Source organism: Aethalodelphis obliquidens, unplaced genomic scaffold, assembly GCF_003676395.1.
Source record: "Aethalodelphis obliquidens isolate GAN/ISIS:26980383/991018 unplaced genomic scaffold, ASM367639v1 scaffold76, whole genome shotgun sequence".
Taxonomy (NCBI): Eukaryota; Metazoa; Chordata; class Mammalia; order Artiodactyla; family Delphinidae; genus Aethalodelphis; species Aethalodelphis obliquidens.
In genome coordinates this window covers 378,968-390,364 of record NW_020838020.1, presented here as the reverse complement: position 1 = coordinate 390,364, position 11,397 = coordinate 378,968, and the positions used below count along the sequence as shown (strand labels likewise).

General features: G+C 36.0%; 1 pseudogene; it reads left to right on the top strand.

The window, feature by feature from the left end:
• Window positions 1-1,709: 1,709 nt before the first annotated feature.
• Window positions 1,710-2,459, top strand: LOC113612398 (receptor-interacting serine/threonine-protein kinase 2 pseudogene; annotated as a pseudogene).
• Window positions 2,460-11,397: the final 8,938 nt, after the last annotated feature.

Genomic DNA, 11,397 nt, shown 5'->3' with positions numbered 1-11,397 from the left:
CAAATCAAAACTACAATGAGATATCATCTCACACCAGTCAGAATGGCTATCATCAAAAAATCTAGAAACAATAAATGCTGGAGAGGGTGTGGAGAAAAGGGAACCCTCTTACACTGTTGGTGGGAATGTAAATTGATACAGCCACTGTGGAGAACAGTATGGAGGTTCCTTAAAAAGCTACAAATAGAACTACCATATGACCCAGCAATCCCACTACTGGGCATATACCCTGAGAAAACCATAATTCAAAAAGAGTCATGTACCAAAATGTTCATTGCAGCTCTATTTACAATAGCCCAGAGATGGAAACAACCTAAGTGTCCATCATCGGATGAATGGATAAAGAAGATGTGGTACATATATACAATGGAATATTACTCAGCCATAAAAAGAGACGAAATTGAGCTATTTGTAATGAGGTGGATAGACCTAGAGTCTGTCATACAGAGTGAAGTAAGTCAGAAAGAGAGAGACAAATACCGTATGCTAACACATATATATGGAATTTAAAAAAAAAAAATGTCATGAAAAACCTAGGGGTGAAACAGGAATAAAGACACAGACTTACTAGAGAATGGACTTGAGGCTATGGGGAGGGGGAAGTGTAAACGGTGACAAAACGATAAAGAGGCATGGACATATATACACTACCAAACATAAGGTAGATAGCTAGTGGGAAGCAGCCTCATAGCACAGGGAGATCAGCTCGGTGCTTTGTGACCGCCTGGAGGGATGGGATAGGGAGGGTGGGAGGGAGGGAGACGCAAGCGGGAAGAGATATGGGAATATATGTATATATATAACTGATTCATTTTGTTGTGAAGCTGAAACTAACATACCATTGTAAAGCAATTATACTCCAATAAAGATGTTAAAAAATAAAAAAATAAAATAAAAAAAAAAAATGAGAGTTTGTGATAGAAAACTAAAACGTTTTAAAGGGGTATGTTGCTAAGTAAGTCCTTCCCACTTTTGGCCTCTGTCAGCTTTCTTCTTCAGAGGCAACTGAAAAAAAAAAAAAAAAAGAGAAAATAGAGCTGTAGATTTAAAAAAAAAAAAAAAAAAGTCCACCAAGTTATTGGCTTTACAACTGCAATGCCCCCAAAGCCAGAAACTTAAGACAACACATGAGCCTCCCTGGTTCTACCCTCCCAGGGAGTCCATCATCAAAATACTCGTCCACATATCAGTTGTCTCATTTGCCATCAACCAGGATACTGGAAAAGATTGTTTTCAAAGGTTTTGTCAAATCCTTTCACACCAGCTGGAATGTCCCCACATCCACCCTCAAAGGAGGGTCCCGTCCCTAAGGTTGACGGGGCTCTGAGGGATTCTCTGGTAAACTGCTGCCAGGTCCCTTAAACAGCCGAGGGAAAACTAAAATTAAAATTAATGGAGGCCCGCGCCACCCGCTACCATGAACGAGGAGGCCATCTGCAGCGTCCTGCCCACCATCCCGTACCACAAGCTCGCCGACTTGCGCTACCTGAGCCGCGGCGCGTCCGGCACCGTGTCTTCTGCCCGCCACGCAGACTGGCGCGTTCGGGTGGCCGTGAAACACCTGCACATTCACACCCTGCTGCTCGACAGTGATTGGTGAATTATTCTCTGTAACCTGACTTCTGCCCATGAGAGGACCTTCCCCAGCAATCTCCCGACGCCTTATGAATAGTGAAAGAAATGATGTCTTAAGAGAAGCTGAAATTTTACACAAAGCTAGATTTAGTTACAGTCTTCCAATTTTGGGAGTTTGCAATGAGCCTGAATTTTGGGGAATAGTTACTGAATACATGCCAAATGGGTCATTAAATGAACTCCTACATAGGATATGAGGAAAAATGAATATCCTGATGTTCCTTGGCCATTAAGATTTCATATTCTGCATGAAATTGCACTAGGTGTAAATTACCTGCACAATATGAATCCTCCTCTACTTCATCATGACCTGAAGACTCAGAATATCTTATTGGATAATGAATTTCACGTTAAGATTGCAGATCTTGGCTTATCAAAATGGCGCATGATGTCCCTCTCACAATCACGAAGTAGTAAATCTGCACCAGAAGGAGGGACAATTATCTATATGCCACCTGAAAACTATGAACCTGGACAAAAATCAAGGGCTACTATATCAAGCATGATATATACAGAGCTATGCAGTTATCACATGGGAAGTCTTATCTAGAAAACAGCCTTTTGAAGAAGTCACCAATCCTTTGCAGATTATGTATAGTGTGTCACAAGGACATCGACCTGACACTAATGAAGAAAGTTTGCCATTTGATATACCTCATCGAGCACTTATGATCTCTCTAATAGAAAGTGGATGGGCACAAAATCCAGATGAAAGACCGTCTTTCTTAAGTTAGTGTACAGTTTTAATCTGGGCCTTTTGAATTACAAAAATAACAAATACGCTGTAAATAAAATATTCCTTGAACAACTACGAAAAAAAAAAATTAATGGAAAATGTTGGTAGATGCCAGAGCTACACTCTCTAAACACCACTTGCTCTGAAGCCTGCAGATGGAATCCTAGGAAAACTGGCAGACTCCAGCCAAAGATGAGAATTCTTCTCAGAGTCAGCTCTCCTGGATCTTTGCAGTGCTCAGTCAACAGAGGAAGTAAAAGTTTATGTTGCTGCTTACTGGTTGCTGATCTTTTTGTCTCCCAGGGACAGCTATTGTCTTCTTGTCTGTCTTGTCCTTTTGTGTCTTGAGAACTCAGCGTTGCTTTCTTCCTGCCTGAAGCATGCGGATTGTCAGTTCTTGTGTATGCAGACAGCACTACTGTCCAATTGGAGGCCCAAAAGTATGGCTGACAGAAATGTGGGTTGCATCCCATTTGTGGCTAGATAAGGCTAGACAAAAATGTGTGTTGTGCTCCATTTGCAGCTAGGGTCCTATCAATGAGTGCCAGCTCTCAGGGAAATTGTCTAAGTCTTTCTTTCTTTTGACAATCTTTGGGAGTGGTTATGAATTTTGGGAGGGGAGTATATTTGCACCCTATTTGGGGGTATCTTTTGCGTCATGGGGTTCTTCAATACTGACAGGAAGATTTACTGTTTGTCCCGGCTGAAAGCTAAGATATTTTAAATGATTTTTTTTTTTTTAAGTAGCTCTATGATCATTTGCCCAAATTGAAAGCTGATATTCAGAGCCCAAAAGGAACTTTTTTGTTTTGTTTTGTTTTTAAGGTTTCTCCCCTTGGCTAAATAAAACTATGTACATAGAGGGAAAGAAAAACATTCCAAAGGCAAAGGACTCTAAATCTAGAATCTAAAAATCTTTTGACTTCTATCTTAAATAAAGTCCTTTTCTCTGATCTAAAGAAGTAAATTGAAGATAATGTAGTTGGATGGGTGGGTCATTCCCTTCATATCATTTTGGATGCAACAATTTTAGGGAGAATTAAAAAAAAACTGTCCTACAAATTGAAGACAGTATAGACAACTTGTCTTACAAATTGAGTTTATTCAAGAACAGAGAAAGCCTGTCTGTTCTTCTTGCCAATCTCAAAATCTCTCCTATTTATCTCAAAAGACTTGTACATATTATAAAAATTCTGGACTTAGGACACAAGAGTCTTTCTGGGGGGAACTTGCATTCTTTCTCTGTGCCTAGGAGATGTCAATGTTCTACCAAGTCTACTCTAGGAATTGGAGATGATCTCTTTGAAATGCAAACTTCAGGGAGATAATTCTTATCAAAAGGAAAAAAGAGTGGAGAGGGGACACCATGAGGAAATTAGTCAAATGAGAAATCTTAAACTTCCCTCCACAAATAGTAGGAAGTTTAAGCCATCTGAGAAGGTAACCTTAATTTATTCCATCTGCCAGAAACACAATTTGGATCCAATTGTTCTTTTGTAAGTGAGTTTCATATTATTGCACCCACCACATGGCTAAAATTTTAAAAGGAAAGCTATAAGATCTCTGCATCTGTCTGTATGTTTGTGTACGTCTGTGTATTTATGCTATTAAGTATGTGTTTTTTTCTACCTTTGAATGGTATTACCAAAATTAATCTGTAAAAAGTCCTATTTAATTGGCTTAAAGAAATTTAAGCATTTATATAAATCAAGTATACTCTCAGAAATGTAGAAAGTAACCCAAACTTTTTTTCAGGTTCACATAATATAGGGTAATTTTGGGGGGAAAATAAACTAGTTTAAGTTTGCTGCCTTCATTAAAACAGACATGTTTTTACAGTTATCAATATCAAATATAATTCAGACATATGGCATTTATCCTACGTAAGTTTACTAAAAGTCAAATAGGCTCATGTTATCACTGTGACAGAATTTGTCAACAAAAAAAATAAGATGATGGTTAGCCATTTAACGACTCATGAAACTTTCATGAGTAATCTAAGCATAATTTCTAAAATAAGTAAATTCAACAGATGAAAGTTAAAAGTTTATAAGTTAAATTTTCAAAAATAATTATGCTTTGTGGTATGTCTCCTTGAAAATAGTTTACAAAATCTTTTTGTTAGCTTGAAACATTAAAGTTATACTGAGATAAGTTAAATGATAGATATTCATTGAATATCTTGATGATTTCCAAATAAGATAAAATACTGAAACATTAATTACTGAACATAGTTTTTTCTACATTTGGCTTCCTTGTACAGAAGAACTAAAGATATTTGGGTCTATAGGTAAATATGTTTTCTTCACTATAGGGAAGAATATACCTCTAGAAATTATAAAATGTATTTATAAATTTGTCACTCCACAGAATGCTACTGTAATGGACATTCCACAATTTCTTACTTCTTAGTTTTCATTAGGAAATAAGGACTCTAAGGGTCAATAATTATAATCCACTGAAACTATTTAGAAATAATAAGGGTGAAAGAAACAGTTGTGTATGAAAGGTAAGAAAATAGAATGTGTTTTTTGGATAAGAAAAGGTATGGGGGACGTGTTATTATAGAGGGGGCGGTAAGAGAAAAAAGAAAGTAATTTTGTCCTAAAGTATAACTATTAGTTGTTCCAGAATGAGAAAGAGGAAAAATCTTGAACAAAATCTGAATAAATGTAAAAAGGTTTAGAAGTTTTGTGTAAAAGAAATCTTGGGAAAGGAATTTTATGTGTGGTCAAGCTGGCAAATATCAAAATGGACTCATATTTAAGAGTATTTTTAACATAAATTTTAATATGAAAAGTACACTGGTGCAAAATTAGAATTGGTTTTCTCTCTGTTAAAAGAAAAAACTTTTGGGCTTCCCTGGTGGTGCAGTGGTTAAGAGTCCGCCTGCCAATGGAGGGGACACGGGTTCGTGCCCCGGTCCAGGAAGATCCCATATGCAGCGGAGCGGCTGGACCCGTGAGCCGTGGCCGCTGAGCCTGCGCGTTTGGAGCCTGTGCTCCGCAACGGGAGAGGCCACAACAGTGAGAGGCCCGCGTACCACAAAAAAAAAGAAAAAACTTTCTAATATTATTGGCCTGCTCTTAATAAGAAATTATAAACAAAGTATGCTTGTTTATCTTTTAAGTAATCTGCCTGGTAAGCAAAGATTTTGTGTTTTAACAAAATAATTTACTGTGCTTCATGTTGTCTTTATCAGGTCTTTGATTACTTAAGAAAGCCCAGTCTTATTATTATTAAAGAGCTAAGTATTTTTCTTGCAACTATATACTTTTCTGGATTTACCTTTGAAGTCTTTAATTGTCACTTTGGTTAAATGAATATTTTTGAGAAAACTCCCCAAATTTAAATTCTAAATAAAATCTTTGGACCTTGAAATAACTTTGGGATTTTTCAGAGGGTTCCTGGAACATTTGAGAAGTTTTGTTTTCTCTCCATACGAAAAGAGAAATATTAAACTAATTAGGCTTACTTGATACATTAAATTACAAAGGAAGATGTCCTATAAGAATAGATGCTTAGCCTTCTCAGGTTATATGGTGTATTTTATTAACATAAATGTGCTGAAAATTTTATAAAATTCCTAAAATTCTGATATGTCCTGGGATAAGATTATCAGTCATAATTTCAGTTATTATCTTAAGATGTTGTATATTAAAGAAATAACCAAATCTCTTTGTCAATTCCATTATAATAAACTCTCATCAGATCTTTAGCAATGGGCATTTTTAAAGTCTTCTGTAATTTAAGGACTGTTATTGTTTTCCTCTGATGCAAAAGTGAGATTTGTAGAAAGGACTCTACTAAACACTTGACCACTGACATTACTGTCAAATTACAAAGTATCAAACCTTGGGTGCATATTTCAATACTGAAGAAAACTCCACTTGACATCTGGTCTTGTATAAACTCCAGAAACCTCAAAGTCAAATTGACTAGGAGGAAAAGTAGCTGATGTCAAGGTGGCCGCTTCTTCCCAAGATGTCTGATCTAGAACACTTCTTTCCATTCTTATGTCCCTTTCTGACCATCTTTTTCCTAATTCTTATACCATGAAAGTCTTTATGATTCTTTTTTCCATATTTTCCTTGCCCAGGTCTGAGAAAACAATATCAAGTTTCACATATCTCGAGCCATTGCAAAGGAAGGGCATCCAACCTCCAATTGACTGTTGGATTTGCTATGACACTGGTGGTGCTGTAGTTCTTTCTGCTCATCACTCACTTCTCCCTGATTTCCAATGCCCCAGGATAGCTCGATAAACGCTTCTTGGAAAGTAGAGATACAGTTACAGGAAATCTTAGCTGGTTTGAGTCATGGGGATGTTGGCTCAGGAGTGCTCACCAAACCATGGGCATTATTATGTTTCTAATAATTATTGTTTCCTTAATATAGTTTGTTCTAAAAAAGTTTTAAATCCACATGGGCAACCATTGACCAACCAGCCAACAGATGGTATGTTTCTGACTGGATCAACAAAAAAGAACAGAAGAAGTTAACCAACTCCCAAGAATATGAGCTTGACATGGTCTTTTGTAAACACTACACTGAGACCTGAAGAGACAATGGTAACAGAGAGTCACTCTAAGACCAACATATCAAGCCTCTTGAATGGTCAAGAGGATGATCCAGAGTGGGGACTGTTGAAATAACTTAGGCTCAAAGTGGAGCTGCTCCTGCTGGGGGTGTCACATCAGCAAACTGAAACTTAGATAAATTTCTGTCCCTATAAATGCTTTGGTTGACCAGAAAAAAGTCTATTCAGTCAACTAATCCCCAAAAGCCAAGTCAATTCTGGACTCTATATTTATTTCCTTGTACCTTCTCACCCCAAACAAGGTTGGCTACATAGCCCCAGTCAGTCATATATTTTCTATTTTTCTCTTCCTTGTTCTTTATTCTTTATCCTGTACAAACTTCCTGTCTTCTACACTATTTTGCAGTTCCCTGGAGCCTTGGGAACAGAGACTGTGTGGTTCATGAAGTGTTAAATAAGTTCGCTTGTATCATCTAAATTGTCATCTTTAATCATTGTGTGTGTGTGTGTGTGTGTGTGTGTGTGTGTGTGTGTATTTTAGTTAAATCAACTTTCCAAGCAATTTATTCTGTGTTTTAATACCAGTTGGTCTGAGAAGTGATTTGAAAATTGATCACAGAATTTTACAGGGATTTAGCCACTAAACTATTTCATATATTCAAATTATTATACTTTTATTCCATACTGTATATAATTAAAGCTTTCTGAAGATTTAAACTATAAGAAATATTGTGTTATTGTATTTTATAAAAAATGTCTATATGCAAAGGAAATGAGTTTCCAATTTTGCCTATAATTATTTATATTCCTAGAAGACAAATTCTTAAGTATATATAATAAAATTGACCTTGATTAATCATCTGTAGCAGTGGTTATTTCTTTTTTACAAACAAGTGTCAGTGAAATAGAGATTATTAGTATGCTAAATAAAGTGACAAATTCAAGCCTTCTTATTATGTTTTTCTATAAGAAGCATGAGTTCTCATAAACTATCAAAATGAGTAGGTCATTACTGAATATGAATATACCAAACTGTCAAATTAGCTCAAACTTTTATTCTCAAGGTCTTCAATATTCTTAATTTGATTCACCAGTAAACTATCCATGTTTACTTTCTAAAGTCCAAATAAATTTCCTTCACAAGTGATAGAACTTACAAAACCAGGTTGCTGACATGGCATTATGATGCCTTTTGTATGTTACATATTCTCTAAATGCTAATCAATGAAGCATGGTCTTTAAGCCCTCTTTCAGATTAGAAAACAATACACAATGGAAATAAGTAACAAAATAAAGGTAAAAGAATTGCCACTTCTCTAACCCAATGCTACACCTTGGATTGGTCTAATTTTTTTTAACATCTTTATTGGAGTATAATTGCTTTACAAAGTTGTGTTAGTTTCTGCTGTATAGCAAAGTGAATCAGCTATATGAATACATATATCCCCATATCACCTCCCTCTTGCATCTCCCTCCCACACTCCCTATCCAAGCCCTCTAGGTGGTCACAAAGCACCCAATCTCCCTGTGCTATGCAGCTGCTTCAAATAGCTATCTATTTTAAATTTGGTACTGTATATATGTCAATACTACTCTCTCACTTCATCCCAGCTTACCCTTCCCCCTCCCCATGTCCTCAAGTCCATTTTCTACGACTGTATCTTTATTCCTATCCTGCCTCTAGGTTCCTCAGAATCTTTTTTTTTTTTTTTTTGATTCCATATATATGTGTTAGCATACGGTATTTGCTTTTCTCTTTCTGACTTACTTCACTCTGTATGACAGACTCTAGGTCCATCTAACTCACCTACAAATAATTCAGTTTACTTTCCATTTATGGATGAATAATATTACATTGTATATATGTGCCACATCTTCTATATCCACTCAACTGTCGATGGACATATAGGTTGCTTCCAGGTCGTGGCTATTGTAAATAGTGCTGCAATGAACACTGTGGTACATGAAACTTTTTAAATTATGGTTTTCTAGGGTATGTGCCCAGTAGTGGGATTGCTGGGTTGAATGGTAGGGTTTTTTGTTTCTTGAGGAACCTCCATACTGTTCTCCATAGTGGCTGTATCAATTTACATACCCACCAACAGTGCAAGAGGGCTCCCTTTTCTCCACACTCTCTCCAGCATTTATTGTTTCTAGATTTTTTGATGATGGCCATTCTGAACGCTGTGAGGTGATACCTTATTTCTCTAATGATACTGCATTTCTCTAATGATTAGTGATGTTGAGCATCCTTTCAAGTGCTTGTTGGCAATCTGTATATCTTCTTGGAGAAATGTCTATTTATGTCTTCTGTCCATTTTTGGATTGGGTTGTTTGTTTTTTTGATATTGAGCTGCATGAGCTGCTTGTATATTTGGAGATTAATCGTTTGTCAGTTGCTTCATTTGTAAATATATTCTCCCATTCTGAGGTTTGCCTTTTCATCTTGTTTATGGTTTCCTTCGCTGTGCAAAAGCTTTGAAGTTTCATTAGGTCCCATTTGTTTATTTTTTATTTTATTTCCATTTCTCTAGGAGGTGGGTCAAAAAGGATCTTACTGTGATTTATATCATAGAGTGCTCTGTCTATGTTTTCCTCTAAGAATTTTATAGAGTCTGCCCTTAATTTTGGGTGTTTAATCCATTTTGAGGGTTTTTTGTCTGTATGGTGTTAGGAAGTGTACTAATTTCATTGTTTTAAATGTAGCTGTCCAGTTTTCCCAGCATCACTTATTGAAGAAAAGACATTTTCTCCATTGTATATGCTTGCCTCCTTTATCAAAGATAAGGTGACCATATATGCGTGGGTTAATCTCTGGGCTTTCTATCCTGTTCCATTGATCTATATTTCTGTTTTTGTGTCAGTACCATACTGTCTTACTTACTGTAGCTTTGTAGTGTAGTCTGAAGTCAGGGAGCCTGATTCCTCCAGCTCTGTTTTTCTTTCTCAAGATTTCTTTGGCTATTCAGGGTCTTTTGTGTTTCCATACAAATTGTGAAAATTTTTGTTCCAGTTCTGTGAAAACTGCAATTGGTAGCTTGGTAGGGATTGCACTGAATCTGTAGATTGCTTTGTGTAGCTTAGTCATTTTCACAATGTTGATTCTTCCAATCCAAGAACATGGTATACCTCTCCATCTGTTTGTATCATCTTTAATTTCTTTCATCAGTGTCTTAAAGTTTTCTGCATACAGGTCTTTTGTCTCCTTAGGTAGGTTTATTCCTAGGTATTTTATTATTTTTGTTGCAATGGTAAACGGGAGTGTTTCCTTAATTTCTCTTTCAGATTTTTCATCATTAGTGTATAGGAATGAAAGAGATGTCTGCATTAATTTTGTAACCTGCTACTTTACCAAATTCATTGATTAGCTCTAGTAGTTTTCTGGTAACATTTTAGGATTCTCTATGTATAGTGACATGTCATCTGCAAACAGTGACCGTTTTACTTCTTCTTTTCCAATTTGGATTCCTTTTTATCTTTTTTCTTTTTATCTTTTTATCTTTTTTCTTTTTATCTTTATCTTTTTTCTTTCTTTCTTTTTTTTTTTTTTTTTTGATTGCTGGGGCTAAAACTTCCAAAACTATGTTGAATAATAGAGGTGAGAGTGGGCAACCTTGTCTTACTCCTGGTTTTAGAGGAAATGGTTTCAGTTTTTCACCATTGAAAATAATGTTGTCTGTGAGTTTGTCATATATGGCCTTTATTATGTTGAGGTAAGTTCCCTTTATGCCTACTTTCTGGAGAGTTTTTAATCATAAATGGGTGTTGAATTTTGTGGAAAGCTTTTTTTGCATCTATTGAGATGATCATATGGTTTTTATCCTTCAATTTGTTAATATGGTGTATCACATTGATTGATTTGCGTATATTGAAGAATCCTTGCATTCCTGGAATAAACCCCACTTGATCATGGTGTATGATACTTTTAATATGCTTATGGATTCTGTTTGCTAGTATTTTGTTGAAGATATTTGCATCTATGTTCATCAGTGATATTGGTCTGTACTTTTCTATTTTTGTGACATCTTTGTCTGGTTTTGGTATCAGGGTGATGGTGGCCTTGTAGAATGAGTTTGGAAGTGTTCCTCACTCTGCTATATTTTGGAAGAGTTTTGGGAGGATAGGTGTTAGCTCTTCTCTAAATGTCTGATAGAATTCGCCTGTGAAGCCATCTAGTCCTTTGCTTTCTTCTGGTGGAAGATTTTTAATCACAGTTTTTATTTCAGTGCTTGTGATTTGTCTGTTTATATTTTCTATTTCTTTCTGTTCAGTCTTGGGAGGTTGTACTATTCTAAGAATTTGTCCATTTCTTCCTGGTTGTCCATTTTCTTGGCCTATAGTTGCTTGTAGTAATCTCTCATGTGTCTTTCTAATTTTCAGTGTCAGTTCTTACTTCTCCTTTTTCATTTCTAATTCTGTTGATTTTAGTCTTCTCTCTTTTTTTCCTGATTAGTCAGGCTAATGGTTTATCAATTTTATCTTCTCA